Genomic DNA, 18,339 nt, shown 5'->3' on the forward strand with positions numbered 1-18,339 from the left:
GAACAGGACGAACCGGATAATCAACCCCTTCACGGAGCAATGAACAGTCCGGACACACCACCGGAGCATAAGAACCTTCACAAAAGACTCGTCACCACCGCAAGAAGTTTGAAGAAGGAAAAACGGAAGCTCAAAACAGCGGAAGACATACTCAGAATGAAGTGGAGCAAAATACTCAAGACCGCAGACAAATATGGCAATGGCCATCAAACAAAGAGCTACCCGAAGCGCAAGCTGCTGCCAGAATTTGACGAGGAAGCCATAGAGCCCTCACACTCAAAAAATAAAGAGGCCGCCTGGCCGGATAGACGGCCAGATGACAGGCCAAAAGCGACAAGCGGCACCGCACACAAGCCGACTTATGATCCTGGGAAAACGGACGGCCCAACTAGGTCCATCTACGGGCCAAAAAGGAGGGCCCCAGGAAGTAACACAACACGACAAGTGTTCGAAGACAGCGGCACACCCAAATACAGGGGCGCCGCACACCCGCTATGTTTTACCGATGAGGTGCTGGATCATGAATTTCCAGCAGGGTTCAAACCCATAAACATAGAGGCATACGACGGCACAACAGACCCAGGAGTCTAGATAGAAGATTACATACTACACATACACATGGCTAGAGGAGATGATCTCCACGCCATAAAATACCTACCCCTCAAGCTCAAAGGGCCAGCTCGGCATTGGCTCAAAAGCCTCCCAGAAAACACTGTTGGAAGTTGGGAAGAGCTTGAGGATGCGTTTAGAGCAAATTTTCAAGGGACTTATGTCCGCCCTCAGGATGCAGACGATCTGAGTCATATAACCCAACATCCCGGAGAGTCAGCATGCAAATTCTGGAACAGGTTCCTTACCAAAAAGAACCAAATAGTCGACTGTCTGGACGCGGAAGCCTTAGCAACTTTTAAACACAACATCCGAGACGAATGGCTCGCCAGACACCTCGGCCAAGAGAAGCCAAGAACAATGGCCGCGCTAACAAGCCTCATGACGCGCTTTTGTGCAGGAGAAGACAGCTGGCTAGCAAGATGCAGCACCAGCGACCCGAGTACATCCGAGATCAGAGATGGAAACGGAAAATCACGGCGCAGGAAAGATCAGCGCCAGAATAAAGAAAAAAGCCCAAAGGGCACGGCGGTCAACGCCGGATTCAAAAGCTCGTGGCCAAACAATAAAACACTGCCTCTTAAGGACAACAACGAAGAGCTATCAAATTTAAACAAAATTTTAGATCGGATATGTCAAATCCACAGTACCTCCGGAAGGCCTGCAAACCATACCAACCGAAATTGTTGGGTTTTTAAATAGTTCGGCAGACTCAACGCCGGACACAAGGGGCTCGATGCGCCAAGCGAGGACGATGACGAACCCCACCTGCAGAGCACCGGAGGTCAAAAGACTTTCCCACAAGAAGTCAAAACAGTAAACTCACTTCATGTGATAGTACGGAAAACCAACACGGCACTCGCTAAGACAAGTGTCGCACGGTCCACCCCAGCGGAACACCGAGATTGGATGTCAAAACCAATCACTTTCGACCATCTGGATTAGTCCAGAAGTATCCGGAACGCAGGATAGACTGCCCTGATATTGGATCCCATAATAGACGGACTGCAATTCACGCAGGTTTTGATGGACGGCGGCAGTGACTTAAACCTGCTATATCCGGACACAATCCGCAAGTTGGGATAGACCCTACTACAATTCGGCATAGCCGCACTCCCTTCAAAGGAGTGGCGCCAGGCCCTTAAGCCAGGTGCACAGTTTCATTATTACTAGAAGTTGTGTTCGGGTCACCTGACAACTTCCGACGAGAAAAGCTAACCTTTCATGTCGCCCAATTTAAAAGTAGCTATCAAGCATCACTTGGACGGGAAGCTTTCATCCGCTTCAATGCAATACCACATTACGCGTCTCTTACGCTTAAAATGCCCGGTCCACGTGGCATCATTTCATTAAAAGGTCGCCTGAGACCCCGGACACGGCTGGACGAGTCCGGAATAAATTAGCTAGGGGCTACCTTGCCACACACCCCTTCACAAGGGTTTGTACATATAAGCCATGATGAGCTAGCATAGGCTCAGCTTTATTAATCTATATTTCAATTTTTTATGCACTTTCTCGCTCGATTTCTTTTCAAACTAAGTTCCTCTCTTTTTACAGATGAACAACATGCACACCCGTCCAGGATACGACACAACGGAGACACAGGCGCAGACATGCAGTAGGGACCCGTTGCAAGGACTCTTTTTAGACTAAGACCCTACGTAAACCTTTCTTACTGTCTCTTGTTGCTATAATCCCCTGGTTTCTCATTATAACCAGAGTGGAGACTGGCGTTTTGGCATCGGCCGCGCTAGAAGAACTTGCCCGTACCTGGACACAAGGGGCTTAGGGCATTGTTTTGCCCGCTATTGTAAAGACCGAACACCTTCGGGAGTGTTTGGCGTCTCGAGTTAGGCCTTATATGCATCAGCTCCGAATCATGTCTTGGGTCAAATGTTGGGTTTGCCCGGCTCCTTTGTTTTGCTGCCTTACGTTCCGTATCATCGGCTAACGCGGCACCAGGAGAACTACTGCGATTGTGCCCCAGTTCGGCAGGGCGAGCACCTCAGTAGAGAAAGCCGAAAACTGACTGCCATGATACAGCGAGAGACTGGTCAACCACTCGATCGACCATGGGAATGTTTAGAATTCCTCCGCTTGGACGAAGGGCCATTTCCCGGTCAGGCACATACGCGCCCCAAATTCGGAGAGCGCGGTGCCCCCAGGGGCTATGTCATAGCCCCACCCTCGAACTCCATGGCTAAGTGAAAGTGATAAAGCATAATAGTCCGGTTGCCTCATTTGCTACGCTACCACCTCCTTTACAGGACCGAGACGTCGGATTAAGTGTGAAAACGCGCTATTTTTTGCGAACACCCCCGCACCTTGTGCGTGGGGGCTGAAGCCGACGACTGCCATCTTTCAGGTTATACACACGTATACATGAACGGCCGCATAGGAGATATTCTATTACTTAAATATTGTTTTACATCATAAAAACGTTCACTCGAACGTAACATTTTTTGAGCACTGCGACTCTATTACACGAGCACCACGCAGCACTTCACCAAAATAGTGCTCGGCGGGTCACCGGTTATCGTCCGAACCCGGGGTCGCAACAGCGGAGGCATCCATCTCTGTCCAATGTGTCTTCACACAGGCGAGTGCCATCCGCGCACCCTCTATGCAGGCCGACCGCTTCATTGCCTTCATATGCGGCACCGCCCCAAGAAATTGCTGCAATAAGCCAAAGTAACTCTTCGGCTCGGGCCTACCCGGCCAGAAATGGGTCACTATATCCGTCATAGCAAGCCCGGACAACCTATTTAGCTCAGCCCACTCGGCCAAACGGTCGGTCAGCGGAAGTGAGCACTCCGAACTATGGAATTGAGACCAAAACAGCTCTTCCGTCTTGTGATCCTTCTGGCTTCGAAAATGCACAACGACATCCGCCGCACTCGCTGCTAAGTCCATGTAAGGGTCCTCTGGACCCCGCAGTTGGCCCAGCTAAGCATACTTTGGATCCGTAAACCTTCGGCGCAGCAGAAAAGGCTTACCAGCTACAATTTCTCCGGTCTGGCGCAGCTCTTCCTTTATAGCCCGCATTGCAGAGCGGGCATCCTTGGCTTCGGCGGTGGCCTTCTCCAGGTCTTCTTGCCCCATTAGGCGCTCCTTCCCAAGTGCCTCGTTGCGGTCGGTAGCATCTTTTAACTTCACGGCCATTTCGGCCATCTCTTCCCTGCTCCGGCAGTGTGCGACCCTTTCGGCCGCTAACTCCTCGGCCGCCCTCGAGGCTGCCGCGTTACTCCTTCTGGCCTGCTCCTTGGCTTGAGCAAGTTCGGTCCGAAGGCTCTCCACAGCAGCGGCACTATCTGCATTTCACACACATGTTGTAAGGAGCTGGCTTCGGCTCCCTTACCAAGTGACCGCACAGAAACACTTACCTTGCGACTCATCAAGTCGCCTGTTGACCAGCGTGATGTCCGCATCCGCAACAGCGAGTTGCCGCTTTAGTTCAGCAACTCCATCAGTCCGGCCGGCCCCCGGACGACCCGCCACCTGCATCGGCACGGCGGAAATTTAAACTTGCGATTTTGATCCTCGGCACGCTGTCGATTTCGACAACCTACCGAGTCTCAGGGTCTACTATCTATACAGGGCGCATTCTATATGCAAAACTGTTAAAAGGTGCGTCATTTTTACGTACCTCAAACCCCACCAGCAAACTCCTGACAGCATTATGCAACCCGCCTTCGGCGGACGAAATCCTTTCAATCACCATGCTCATCAATGCGTGGTGATCTTCTGAGATAGACGCCTTCTCAAGCAGATCCTTCAGCCGTACACCAGTTGCCGCCGAACTACCCGCCTTTGCCAAACCAGGGGGCTCCCTCCGTGACGACACTTCAGGCTCGTCCGCCCTATCTGACGGCGCCCCGGACGGAGGCGTCTCGCTCTCCATCATCTCCGGACGAAGGTCCCCCGAAGACGAGCTCATTTGCGAAGGACGGAGATCTGAACTACAAGGTAAAAACTTTAGTTATCCTCAGAAGCACAAATAGGGATGTCCCTTATTATAAAACTCCTTTCTTTCTACTTACGGCTGGTTGGAGGGCTGATTCTCAAAGGTAGATTGTGCAGCCGGGGCCTCCCCGGACGCAGGGCCCTCTGGCGAAGATTTCTTCCCCCGTTTAGGGGCTTTTGCCCCCGGGTCCTCGGAGGCAGTCCTCTTCTCCCCTTGGAGGGAGGGATTCTCGATCCCCCCTCTTTCAAGAGCCTCCTTAGGCGAGGCGGTAGCTTTCCTGCTTTCCCCTTCGCCTTCCTCTGGAGGCGCAACCTCAAGCATCCGGACCAGCACGGAATCCGGTGCGGTCTCGGGGAGGGGGGCCGGACACCATATCAATTTTGCTTCCGCTATCCACTCCTGTTTAGAAGGAAGTTGGTCACAAAGCGAATCATCGAATGGCAAACAAACGGTATGTCCGGACTTCGAACTACTTACTTGAGTATCCGGGCGATTGCAGTTTAGGCCCGCATCCTCGGTCAATTCCGGACGCGCCTCTTGCGATCCGAAGAATAATTTGTACATCTCCAGGGGTGTCATACCCATGAAGTGTTGAAGAATCCGTGGGCCCTCCGGATTGAACTCCCACAGCCGGAGAGGGCAGCGTTTGCAGGGCGGAAGATGCCTAATCAGCATAACCTGCATTACCACCACCATATCAACCTCCCTCGTTTGGAGATCTCGAATCCGGCCCTGCAGTAGGGGCACGTCCTTTGATGGCCCCCAGTTGAGCCCTTGGGTGACCCACGACATCAACCGTCGTGGAGGTCCCGGGTGGAATAAGGGCGGCGGCTTTTGTCCGCGGCTCCTCGGAACGGTAATATAGAACCACTCTTACTGCCACAGGCCGAGCTCCTCTTGGAAGGAGCCAGCGGGCCACGGGGCGTCGGCCCTCCTACTTATGGCCGCCCCGCCGCACTCCGCTTGCCGCCCCCCGATCATCTTCGCTGCCACATTGAAGGTCTTCAGCCACATGTCGAAGTGAGGGGCGACACGGAGGAAGGCTTCGCAGACGACAATAAATGTGGAAATATGGAGGATGGACTCCGGAGCCAAATCGTGGAATTCCAACCCATAGTAAAACATGAGCCCTCTCACAAAAGGATCCATCGGGAAGCCTAAACCCCGACGGACATGGGATACAAAAACGACATGATCGCCGGGCTCGGGGGTGGGGATGGCCTGCCCTTCGGCAGGCAACCTGTGCGAAATCTCATAAGCCAGGTACTTGGCCTCCCGCAGCTTTAGTACGTCCTCCTCCGTGACGGAGGAGGGCATCCACCGGCCCTGGAGGTCGGAACCGGACATCGTTGAAGGTCCGAAGCGCTCGAATCTGGAGCTCTAGGTGCTGGAACTTGGAGCGGGGAGAGGATTCGATGGAGGATTGAAGAAAAGAAACGAGCCTTGGTCCCGTTATAAAGAGGGAGAATACTGAGAGCCGTCTCCGTGACCGTTTGGGACTCGCCTTCGATAGAGTGGGCGGGGCAACGGGCGCGGTTGGGTTACCCACGTCCGTATTGATGAGAATCCCGGATAAAGGGGAAACACGATCTCTGCTTCGACAAGACGTGACAAGGAAACCGCTTCGCTAAATGCGCTGAGGTGGTAGAGTAAAAAACGATTCAAGTAATGGCTTGGTAGTGGCGTGACGTCATGCCGCAAAAAACGTCAGCAGATTGAACTTGTGTATATATTATTCTCTCTACGGTGGAATGTGGAATTTATTTTGCACAGCCGGACACTATCCTGGTGTTCACAATCTTCTATCATTCGGAGCAGGAACCCGCCTTGCAATGCCAAGCAATATACGCACCGGACTTATCGTCATTGAAGCCTGGTTCAGGGGCTACTAAGGGAGTCCTAGATTACGGGGTGTCCGGATAGCCGGACTACCATCATCAGCCGAACTATCATCGGCCGGACTATCATCATCGACCGGACTCCAAGACTATGAAGATACAAGATTGAAGACTTTGTCCCGTGTCCGGATGGGACTTTCCTTGGCGTGGAAGGCAAGCTTGGCGATACGGATACGTAGATCTCCTACCATTGTAACTGACTCTATGTAACCCTAGCCCTCTCTGGTGTCTATATAAACCGGATGGCTCTAGTCCGTAGGACACAACAACAACCATTATAGTCATACCATAGGCTAGCTTCTAGGGTTTAGCCTCCTTGATCTTGTGGTAGATCCACTCTTGTAAACATCCACAATATCAATATCAATCAAGCAGGACGTAGGGTTTTACCTCCATCAAGAGGGCCCGAACCTGGGTAAAACATCGTGTCCCTTGTCTCCTATTACCATCCGCCTAGACGCACAGTTCGGGACCCCCTACCCGAGATCCGCCGGTTTTGACACCGACACCCCCCTTTTGATCATCCCGATATCGCCCATTCTATACTCTCATGCTTGCATTAGATTTTGCTATTGTTATTGTTTGCTCCTATTCTGATGCATAGCCTGCTTTTGTACCTGCTTTTGTTACCTACATGCTTATCCTAAACTGCTTAGTATAGGTCTGCTAGTGATCCATCAGTGACCCCCACTTGTTCTTGTTGCCCATGCTTCATCCTCGACGACTCGATCAGCATGATCGACGAACAGAACCCGACACGTCACATCACGTCATGCCCCTTTAGTTGCTCGACTCTACAGAGCTACTATCGAGTGCCGAGGGTGATCCCTCATAACGCAGTCCTGATGATAATTCTGTAGTGTAGCTATTCGGTCGTGGTCATCGAGGGTGATTTCCTATTTCACCATTCCCGATACGGCTCTGTCATTCAACACCTCAAGTGTGAACCTTGAGGGTGGTCCCTCTTATGTTCACCTTGATGATTACATTGAGTGGAATCCACCGGGGGTGATTCCTCGGGTTTTCCCCTTGATGTCTGGACACACAGTTACCTTGACTTTACTTGAGACCTTTGTTGAAGTCAGGCGGGCCTGTTGAGCACCCGCGGGTTGATGTGAAAGTCGGGTGGGCCCGTTGAGCACCCGCAAGTTTTCCACATGGCACGGCCGGGCAGTCTGGGCCCTTGCCGTAAGTCCATGAGACGGGGCGACGGGGTCACCTTATCGTGAGTCTCTGCACATTTCCGCGAGCCCCCAATGCACTAACAGGTTTGGGTATTTGTTCCCAGTTGACCTCTGGCCTTTATGCACTAACCACCATGCTAGAATAGATATGGGCCTCGACGTCGCAGTATCAGCCGAACCTTTGTTAGACGTCCAGTTCAGCAGTGCGGCATGGTCAGATCGTGCTGTCCGTCCAAGGCGGTGCTGGTATCCACCCAGCACGCAATGACCCGGAGTGCTGCGGGTGATGGGCCAAAGACCCCGGAGTGCTTAGGATGTAGACCGGCGGGGAGCCTAGGTAGTGCTGCGACGTGTTGATCTTCCGAGGGTGGGCACTGACCCCAGAAAGGTGTGTCCGGCCAGAGTGATCGAGCACGTTGGGTAACGTGGTGCACCCCTGCAGGGAAGATATATATTCGAATACCGTGTCCACGGTAATGGATGTTCTTATATAACTAGAATGGATACATGAGCTATGTGATGGATATGTGGCTCCGGGATTGCTTTCTCGCAGGGAGTCGAGGAAGGATCTCCGGGCACCAATCTCCGGGCATGAAATATTAAAATGCTACTCTTTACTCTTCTACATGCTGCAAGATGCTCGGAGCTGCGTGAAGATGCTAGTCTTTGTTAGGCTAGACTTCCCCCTCTATTCTGGCATTCTACAGTTCAGTCCACAGATACAAACCTTCCATTTGATACCAATGCATACTTAGTATAGATCTGATGCTGGCGAGTACTTTGGATGAGTACTCACGGTTGCTTTCCTCCCCCTTTTCCCCCTTCTCTCTTCTTTTCGGCTGATGCAACCAGATGATGGATCCCTGGAGCCAGATGCCACCGCCGATGGATGCTACTACATGGAGACCGCCGACGACCAGGAGTAGTTAGGAGGTCCCAGGAAGGAGGCCTTGCCACTTCGATCGTGTTGCTTTCGTGCTAGCCTTCTTAAGGCATCCTTGTTTAATTTGTGTCTGTACTCAGATATTGCTGCTTCCGCCGACTCTTGTGCATCGAGCTTGTATTCGAGCCCTCGAGGCCCCTGGCTTGTAATATAAAGTTTGTATTATTTTATTTGTGTCTAGAGTTGAGTTGTGATATCTTCCCGTGAGTCCCTGATCTTGAGCGTACACATTTGCGTGTATGATTAGTGTACAATTGAACCGGGGCATCCCAAGTTGGTATCAGAGCCGACTGCCTGTAGGATCCCCCTGTCCAACTCCTTGGCCGAAGTTGAGTCTAGACTTTGAAAAATGGTTTTACTAACATGGATGTGTGGCTTATGGGCCCACGTCGGCATTGGGTGGTATTAGGATCTTCTATTCCTCGTCTATACTCTGGGAATCTGATCTCTCTTCCATTTGGGTTAAATGTTTTGCAAACTATAACTCTAGGTTCTCGTAAATAATTCTCCCGGAGAGCCGCTTCATTCCAGATGATGGCCCGGTTCAACAGAAGATTCTGAACATACTCTCTGATGCTTTCTCGAGACCCTTGTGCCCTTCGCCGTTGCAATCCCTACCACCGATAAATCCTTATGGGTAACTACCTACAATTGCCGTTCATACCTTCATCCCTAGTTTCCCTTGTTATTACAAGATGTCCTGAATATTCTTCGATGTTCTGAGAATTCTTTATGCTTACTGCCCTGCAGCTCCTTGCCGTATGAATACCCCTACGGATAATTACTCGCTCTTATCGAGTATCCATTCATCCCCAGTTATTCTTATGCTTCATAAGATACTTTGCAATAGAATCTGAGCTTTCGATGACCTCTGTTGCCGATCGCTCTAGAAGGTCTTACCTGCCTACACTCTGGTTAATTCCATGTGCCTAGCAGTATCCTTTGACGTCCTTTGTCATTATCATCTTGAGTCTTTCGATTTGAGATGTCTGTGCCGCAATAATCAGTTGATCCTTATAGATTATCTTTCCAGCTCAGATGTCTTCCCGAACGTGAGCTGGTTCTCGGCCAATCAGATTGCCATCGATTGTGCCTTACGTCTATTCAACTTATACATCCTTAATCAGAGCGTTTGCTTCTGATCCCTTGACCCTGGAATCATAATACCTTTGCATTTTGAACTCTGAATTAGTCAGTTCCTTCTATAATCTGACCTCCTTGCATTCTTTCTTCTTCTGGTTGAGTACCGTTGCTCACATCAGATCCATTGTGGATCTCCAGGTCCTTTGATGGGTTTTATCTGACAGTGTCCTTCATATTCAGTAACCCTGTGAGCCTTTCCTCGGATACACAATGCCTTTGGTAAATCGTATCCCCCGCTCTCGTCAACCATACTCTGCTTCCGGGCTTTTTTATCTACTCGTGAAGTTTGTGGTATATGATCCTAAGATGCACCTATGGATTGAATCTATGTCTTCCTAAATCTGCGTGAACTCAAAAGTTATGAGGGTTATACTCTATTGGCTTTTCGCCAAGTAAAATTTCAACGCTATAACTTCTTCGAAAGCGAGAAGTGAATGGAAAGTTATGCATTAGAGAAGTGGGAGTCGACCTTGAACCTTGTTTCATGCCCATGGACCCGATGTGGAACTTATCATGGAATCTTCTTGTTATAATAATAACCCCCTTGTGATAAGTTCATCTTGTATATATATTTGGTCCTTTGTAACCGTGGTTCCGACCATATTTGTCTTCTTTGATGACCTCTCTAGGAAAAGTTGAATTACTTGTCTTCTGCAGATCATTTCACTCATCCAACCTCTATTCTGCTATACCCTCGAGTATTACCCTCTGGTATCTCAAGAATATCACGGAACTACATAACTTCTTATGAGTTCTTCTTCAACTATAATTCTTGTCGATTCAAATTTTCCACGGGTTCTGAGTTGTTAGGTGCTCGAGAACACCGATAACCTAACATATCCGAGCAGTGATAATTCCCTGCTTATGTAAACACCTCGGTGTACACCTCTGTTAGTAAGACCTTGTTACTATTGTTGATGACATTCGGGTAGCCACCGATGGACGAGAACTTTGCCTATTGGTCAGCCTCGTCTTAACGAGCAGGAAAATGGTTCTCTTTGTTCCTCGCCCTTGGTACCAATGTTCTTGCCAACATAACTAACATGATGTCCTCTGACCGACATTTCAATCATGACTGTGCAAATGTTAGCACCCTTCCTGCTTTTAACCCACATGTTGGGCCCATAACCGATAGTTCCACAGGATCGAAACCTGACACTCCAGTACAACCTTGACTCCGAAATATTCCTTGCACTTGGCTTCGTATGTACATAAAGAGCCAAGTATCAGACGCAATACTTATTCCCATTGCTCTAAACGCATTTCACCATTTGTTTCAAGCAACGAACTATTGTCTACCCAGTTGAAGCTTCTTATTACATCTTCTTACCTTGCCCTAGAGGACTTCTTGAATTTCAACTCGAGAGGTGCCTCTATGCCATGTCCACGAGATATCCCCCAGGTACCTATCTTGTGTTGAGCCTCGTCCTTCCCGAGTCTTTTCCCCTTACTCCACCCCTTAAATCTCAGGACGAGATTTCTTGTAGTGGAGGAGAATTGTGACGCCCGGATAATTACGCTACACTAATTCCCTGCTAATGATGCCACGTCATCATGTTTATTGTTGTTAAACTCACGTTGGTTCGAACCCGGTACAAATGCAAGTTCAAAATAAAGTCAAATAAATAAAGTTTTCAAATGTCAAGACAAAAATGTTGGTTGGGTTGCAAATATTAACTAGGTAATTATCATGTGGCAACCAACATCATTTGGCTCTCCCTTTAATCCCTAGGAAAATATAAAGTGTCCCAATAGCATATTAGTTGACCTATTCAATTTCTAAAAATGCTTGAACAATTTGGTTGGCTCTAAAACTTTTTTTTCAACACCACAGTGTTGTTCTCGAATTATGTGCCAAATTTGAAGTTTGAATAAATTCATTTTTGTCACTCAAATAAATACAAATAGTGGCTAGCTGAAATACGCAAAAGGGAAAATAGAAAATGGCCTTACTAAACTGCTGTGTAAATGGGTCATTGATGACCATAGTGCTTTTGGCCCAGCCCAACTGGCTTTTCCTCCACCTCCCGCTACAGGAGACAGGGGCCATGGCGTGGCACACATCCACCCCCACTGTGGCTGTTGCAATCGTCGTGTTGGGCATCCCGCGGTCCACGCGGCGGATAAGAACCCCGGGCCTTGTTGATGAACCCTAGACCACTCGACCCCTCCCCCTGCACCCCACTCCCTCCCTTTCCTGAATTAAATCGCCCGCTGCCGTTGTCATCAATACGTCGATCCCGCGCCGCCGAGCTACCCTCGCCGCGGCACCAGGTCCAGGAGGTGCGCCATCGATGCCTTCATCGACTACCTCACCAGAACGAGGCAGGGAAGCTCCATCGGCGTCGCCATCGTCCTGTCTTCCCCAATTGTCCCCGCCATCGCTCGTCGGCGATTCGTCGCCCCAACACCACCCCGACCCTCCCCGAGCACGCCAACGGACTCACCGTGAGCTCCTCCCCGGACCCCCTCTTTCCCCTCCAATTTGGATCCCGTAGGCCGCTATCACTGTCGTGTACGCCCTTGTATGCGCGCGCTCGCCAGCTCCTAACTGCTGCTGCGATGTTGCTTGCGTTGCCGCTGCTGCTTCCCCGCGGCTCCCGCCCGCCTGCTCCCGTGCTGGTTGCTGCTGTTGTGCGGCTGTTGTTGCCCAGCATCGTCCCGCTTCACTGCGCCCTGGCCGCCCACTGCCGCCTGCGTCCCCTGGCCCGCACGCGCCTCCCCTGCCTTGCCGCTGCCGACCTAACCCCGTGCTCCAGCTCCACCCTTGCCGGCTGGTTCCAGCCGCCCTGCCTCCGCAACCGGACGCGCGCCGCCGCGCTCCCCTGCCTGGGTTGCTACCGCCGGCCGCCTGTTGCTGGTTGCTTGCTCAAGCAGCCATGGCCGAACGCCCCTGTACGTGCGTGCGTGTCCACACGGCTGGGCCTCTGGCTGGCTCCGTGCAATTTAATTAGGGGGCTAATTCCCCTCTAATGCTAACCATCATCACTAACCACCCATGACAGATGGGCCCCCTGGGTTAAATAACCCTTTATTCTAAAAATATTAGTCAATTACATGTGGACCTCCACTACTGTTAGTTAACTATTAAATTTTATTAAAATTGCATAAGTCAATAACAGCCGGGTCCCGCCTGCACTATTCCCCTTTTTGACTAGTCAATGTTGACTAAGTCAACCCTGCACTGGACCCCACCAGTCAGCCTCTGTGGCTAGCACATGGCTGGGTACACTTAGTATTTTCCTTTTATTTGCGAATTAAAATTAATGCAGAAATTATTTTAAAACTTCAATAAATCATAGAAAGTAAACCGTAGCTCAAATGAAAATGTTTTCTACATGAAAGTTGCTCAAAACGGCGATACGAATCCGAATATGCGGTCCGTTCATCCGCCGCATGTTCCTGGCATAGCAAACATTGAACATTTCCCCTCCGGTTCATCTGTTTGACAGATTTCTGGAACCGGGAAAACTTTCCCGGATGTTTTCCACCTTCGCAAGTATCGCCTAGCTCTGCGTTAGAACACCTCTAGCATCGCTTATTGTCATGTTATGCATATGTTTGCGGGTATTTACCGTTTCTTCCCCGTCTTCTCTCTGGTTGATCCTGAGGCCGCTGCTGATGCCACTATGATCGACTACGTCACCAACGACCCTCCTTCTTGTCTGAGCAACCAGGCAAGCCCCCCTTTTGATCATCCCGATATCGCCCATTCTATACTCTCATGCTTGTATTAGATTTTGCTACTGTTATTGTTTGCTCCTACTCTGATGCATAGCCTGCTTTTGTACCTACTTTTGTTACCAACCTGCTTATCCTAAACTGCTTAGTATAGGCCGGCTAGTGATCCATCAGTGACCCCCAATTGTCCTTGTTGCCCCTGCTTCATCTTCGATGACTCGATCAGCGTGATCGACGACCAAAGACCGACACCTCACATCACGTCATGCCCCTTTAGTTGCTCGACTCTATAGAGCTACTATCGAGTGCTGAGGGTGATCCCTCATAACGCACTCCTGATGATAATTCTATAGTGTAGCTATTTGTTCGTGGTCATCGAGGGTGATTTCCTTTTTCACCATTCCCGATATGGCTTTGTCGTTCAACATCTCAAGTGTGAACCTCAAGGGGGGTCCCTCTTACGTTCACCTTGATGATTACATTGAGTGGAATCCACCGGGGGTGATTCCTCGGGTTTTCCCCTTGATGTCAGGACACACAATTACCTTGACTTTACTTGAGACCTTTGTTGAAGTCGGGCAGGCCCGTTGAGCACCCGCGAGTTGATGTGAAAGTTGGGCGGGCTCGTTGAGCACCCGTGAGTTCTCCATGTGGCACGGCCGGGCAGTCTGGGCCCTTGCCGTAAGTCCATGAGACTGGGCGACGGGGTCACCTTATCGTGAGTCTCTGCTTGTTTCCGCGAGCCCCCAATGCACTAACAGGTTTGGGTATTTGTTCTGAGTTGTCCTCTAGCCTTTACGCACTAACCACCATGCGAGAGTAGATATGGGCCTCGACGTCGCAGTATCAACCGAAGCTTTGTCAGACATCCAGTTCAGCAGTGCGGCACGGGCGGATCATGCTGGCCATACGAGGCGGTGCTGGTATCCACCCTGCTCGCAACGACCCAGAGTGATGTGGGCGATGGGCCCAAGACCCCGGAGTGCTTAGGATGTAGACCGGCGGGACCTCTCTGCCGAGCCTAGGTAGGGCTGCGACGTGTTGATCTTCCGAGGGCAGGCAATGACCCCAGAAAGGTGTGTCCGGCCAGAGTGATCGAGCGTGTTGGGTAACGTCATGCACCCCTGCAGGGAAGATATATATTCGAATACCGTGTCCACGGTAATGGACGTTCAGACTTATATCTTGATATTATATAACTAGAATGGATACCTGAGATATGTGATGGATATGTGGCTCCGGGATTGCTTTCTCGCAGGAGTCGAGGAAGGATCTCTGGGCGTTGATGTTACAACATGCTTGTTAAATATTAAAATGCTACTCGTTACTCTTCTACATGCTGCAAGATGCTCGGAGCTGCATGAAGATGCTAGTCTTTGTTAGGCTAGACTTCCCCCTCTATTCTGGCATTCTACGGTTCAGTCCACAGATACAAACCTTCCATTTGATACCAATGCATACTTAGTATAGATCTGATGCTTGAGAGTACTTTGGATGAGTAATCACGGTTGCTTTGCTCCCCCTTTTTCCCCTTCTCTCTTCTTTCCGGTTGATGCAACCAGATGATGGATCCCTGAAGCCAGATGCCACCGCCGATGGGTGCAACTACATGGAGACCGCCGACGACCAGGAGTAGTTAGGAGGTCCCAGGCAGGAGGCCTTGCCTCTTCGATCATGTTGCTTTCGTGCTAGCCTTCCTAAGGCATCCTTGTTTAATTTATGTCTGTACTCAGATATTGCTGCTTCCGCTGACTCTTGTGTATCGAGCTTGTATTCGAGACCTCGAGGCCCCTGGCTTGTAATATAAAGCTTGTATTATTTTATTTGTGTCTAGAGTTGAGTTGTGATATCTTCCAGTGAGTCCCTGATCTTGATCATACACATTTGCGTGTATGATTAGTGTACGATTCAATCGGGGGCGTCATAGGATGTGAATTTTGTTGGTAGGAATAATTTTGGTAACAATGCTAATAGAGGAAACTTTAATCCTAGGCTTTTTCCTAGTAATTCCTCTAACAATTATGGTAATTTCTACAACAACTCTTATGGAAATTTTAATAAGATGCCCTCTGATTTTGAGAATAGTGTTAAAGAATTTATGATCTCTCAAAATAATTTTAATGCTTTGCTTGAAGAAAAATTTCTTAAAGTTGATGAATTGGCTAGGAATGTTGATAGACTTTCGCTTGATGTTGATTCTTTGGAACTTAGATCTATTCCACCAAAGCATGATATCAATGAGTCTCTCAAAGCCATGAGAATTTCCATTGATGAGTGAAAAGAAAGAACCGCTAGGATGCGTGCTAAGAAAGATTGCTTTATAAAAGCGTGTTCTTCTAGTTTCCATGAAATTAATGATGAATATCTAAAAGTTATTGATGTGTCCCCTATTAAATCTATGTTTTTCAATATGAATCTTGATAATGATGGGACTGGAGATGAGTCAACTTTAGTAAAAGGCATCCCAATGATTCAGAGTTTTTAGATCTTGATACTAAATTTGGTAAAAGTGGGATTGGAGAGGTCAAAACTTTACATAGCATTGAACCCACTATTTTGGATTACAAGGAATTTAATTATGATAATTGTTCTTTAGTAGATTGTATTTCCTTGTTGCTATCTGTGTTGAATTCTCCTCATGCTTATAGTCAAAATAAAGCTTTTACCAAACATATTGTTGATGCCTTGATGCAATCTTATGAGGAAAAACTTGAATTGGAAGTTTCTATACCTAGAATACTTTATGATGAGTGGGAACCTACTACAAAAATTAAAATTAAAGATCATGGATGCTATGTTTTATGTGATTTGGTGCTAGTGTTTCCACAATTCTGAAAACTTCATGTGATGTGCCAGGTTTCCATGAATTTGATGATTGCTCTTTAAACTTGCACCTTGTGGATTCAACCATTAAGAAACCTATGGGAAGGATCAATGATGTTCTTATTGTTGCAAATAGGAATTATGTGCCCGTAGATTTTATCGTTCTTGATATAGATTGCAATCTTTCATGTCCTATTATTCTTGGTAGACCTTTCCTTAGAACGATTGGTGCAATTATTAATATGAAGGAAGGGAATATTAGATTCCAATTTCCATTAAGGAAATGCATGAAATACTTCCCTAAAAAGAAAGTCAAATTACCTTATGAATCCATTATGCATGCCACTTATGTATTGAATACCAAAGATGGCAATACTTAGATCTATTCTCGCTTTTATGCCTAGCTAGGGGCGTTAAACGATAGTGCTAGTTGAGCGGAAACCCAATTTTTATGTTTATTTCTTTCTTTTTGATTCTGTTTAGTAATAAATATTTCATCTAGACTCTGTTTAGATGTGGTTTTATGTTTTAATTAGTGTTTGTGCCAAGTAGAACATATAGGATAACCTACGGTGAAATTTGATTCTGCTGAAAAACAGAAAACTTTTGCGCGCACGAGAATAATTTTAATAAATCACAGCAACGTGATTTTGCGTTGATTCTTTTTGCAGTAGATCAATAGAAAAATTTCCCAGGATTTACTATTTTGGTAGGATTTTTAGAGTTCCAGAAGTATTCGAAAGTTACAGATTGCTACAGACTGTTCTGTTTTTGACAGATTTCGTTTTTTCGTGTGTTGTTTGCTTATTTTGATGCATCTATGGCTAGTATCGGGGGTTATGAACCATAGAGAAGTTGGAATACAGTAGGTTTAAAACCAATATAAATAAAGAATGAGTTCATTACAGTAACTTAAAGTGGTGGTTTGCTTTGTTGCACTAACGGAGCTCACGAGATTTCTATTGAGTTTTGTGTTGTGAAGTTTTCAAGTTTTGGGTAAAGATTTGATGGACTATGGAATAAGGAGTGGCAAGAGCCTAAGCTTGGGGATGCCCAAGGAACCCCAAGGTGAAATTCAAGGACAACCAAAAGCCTAAGCTTGGGAATGCCCCGGAAGGCATCCCCTCTTTCGTCTTCGTCTATCGGTAACTTTACTTGGAGCTATATTTTTATTCACCCCATGATATGTGTTTTGCTTGGAGCATCTTGTATGATTTGAGTCTTTGCTTTTTATTTTACCACAATCATCCTTGATGTACACACCTTTTTAGAGAGACACAGATGATTCAGAATTTATTAGAATACTCTATGTGCTTCACTTATATCTTTTGAGCTAGATAATTATGCTCTAGTGCTTCACTTATATCTTTTTAGAGCACGGCAGTGGTTTTATTTTGTAGAAATTATTGATCTCTCATGCTTCACTTATATTATTTTGAGAGTCTTTTAGAACAGCATGGTATTTGCTTGGTTATAACATTGGTCCTAATATGATGGGCATCCAAGTTGGGTATAATAAAAACTATCATAGAAAGTGCATTGAATACTATGAGAAATTTGATGCTTGATAATTGTTTTGAGATATAAAGGTGGTAATGTTAGATTCATGCTACTTGGGTAATTATGAAATTGAGAAATACTTGTGTTAAAGTTGGCAAGTCCCGTAGCATGCACGTATGGTAAAAGTTGTGTACCAATTTGTAGCATGGGGTGCTCTTTTGATTGCCTTCCTTATGTGTGGAGATCGGGATCGCGTGATGGTTAACTCCTACCAACCCTTCCCCTAGGAGCATTGCGTAGTAGTACTTTGCTTCGAGGGCTAATAAACTTTGCAATAAGTATATTAGTTTCTTTATGACTAATGTGAGTCCATGGATTATACACACTCTTACCCTTCCATCATTGCTAGCCTCTACGGTACCGTGCATGCCCTTCACCTTGGCTGGCAACTTTGCTGTGGATCCAAACCCCGTGATATGATACGCTCTATCACACATAAACCTCCTTATATCTTCCTAAAAACAGCCACCATACCTACCTATTATGGCATTTCCATAGCCATTTCGAGATATATTGCCATGCAACTTTCCACCG

Source organism: Triticum aestivum, chromosome 2B, assembly GCF_018294505.1.
Source record: "Triticum aestivum cultivar Chinese Spring chromosome 2B, IWGSC CS RefSeq v2.1, whole genome shotgun sequence".
Classification (NCBI taxonomy): Eukaryota; Viridiplantae; Streptophyta; class Magnoliopsida; order Poales; family Poaceae; genus Triticum; species Triticum aestivum.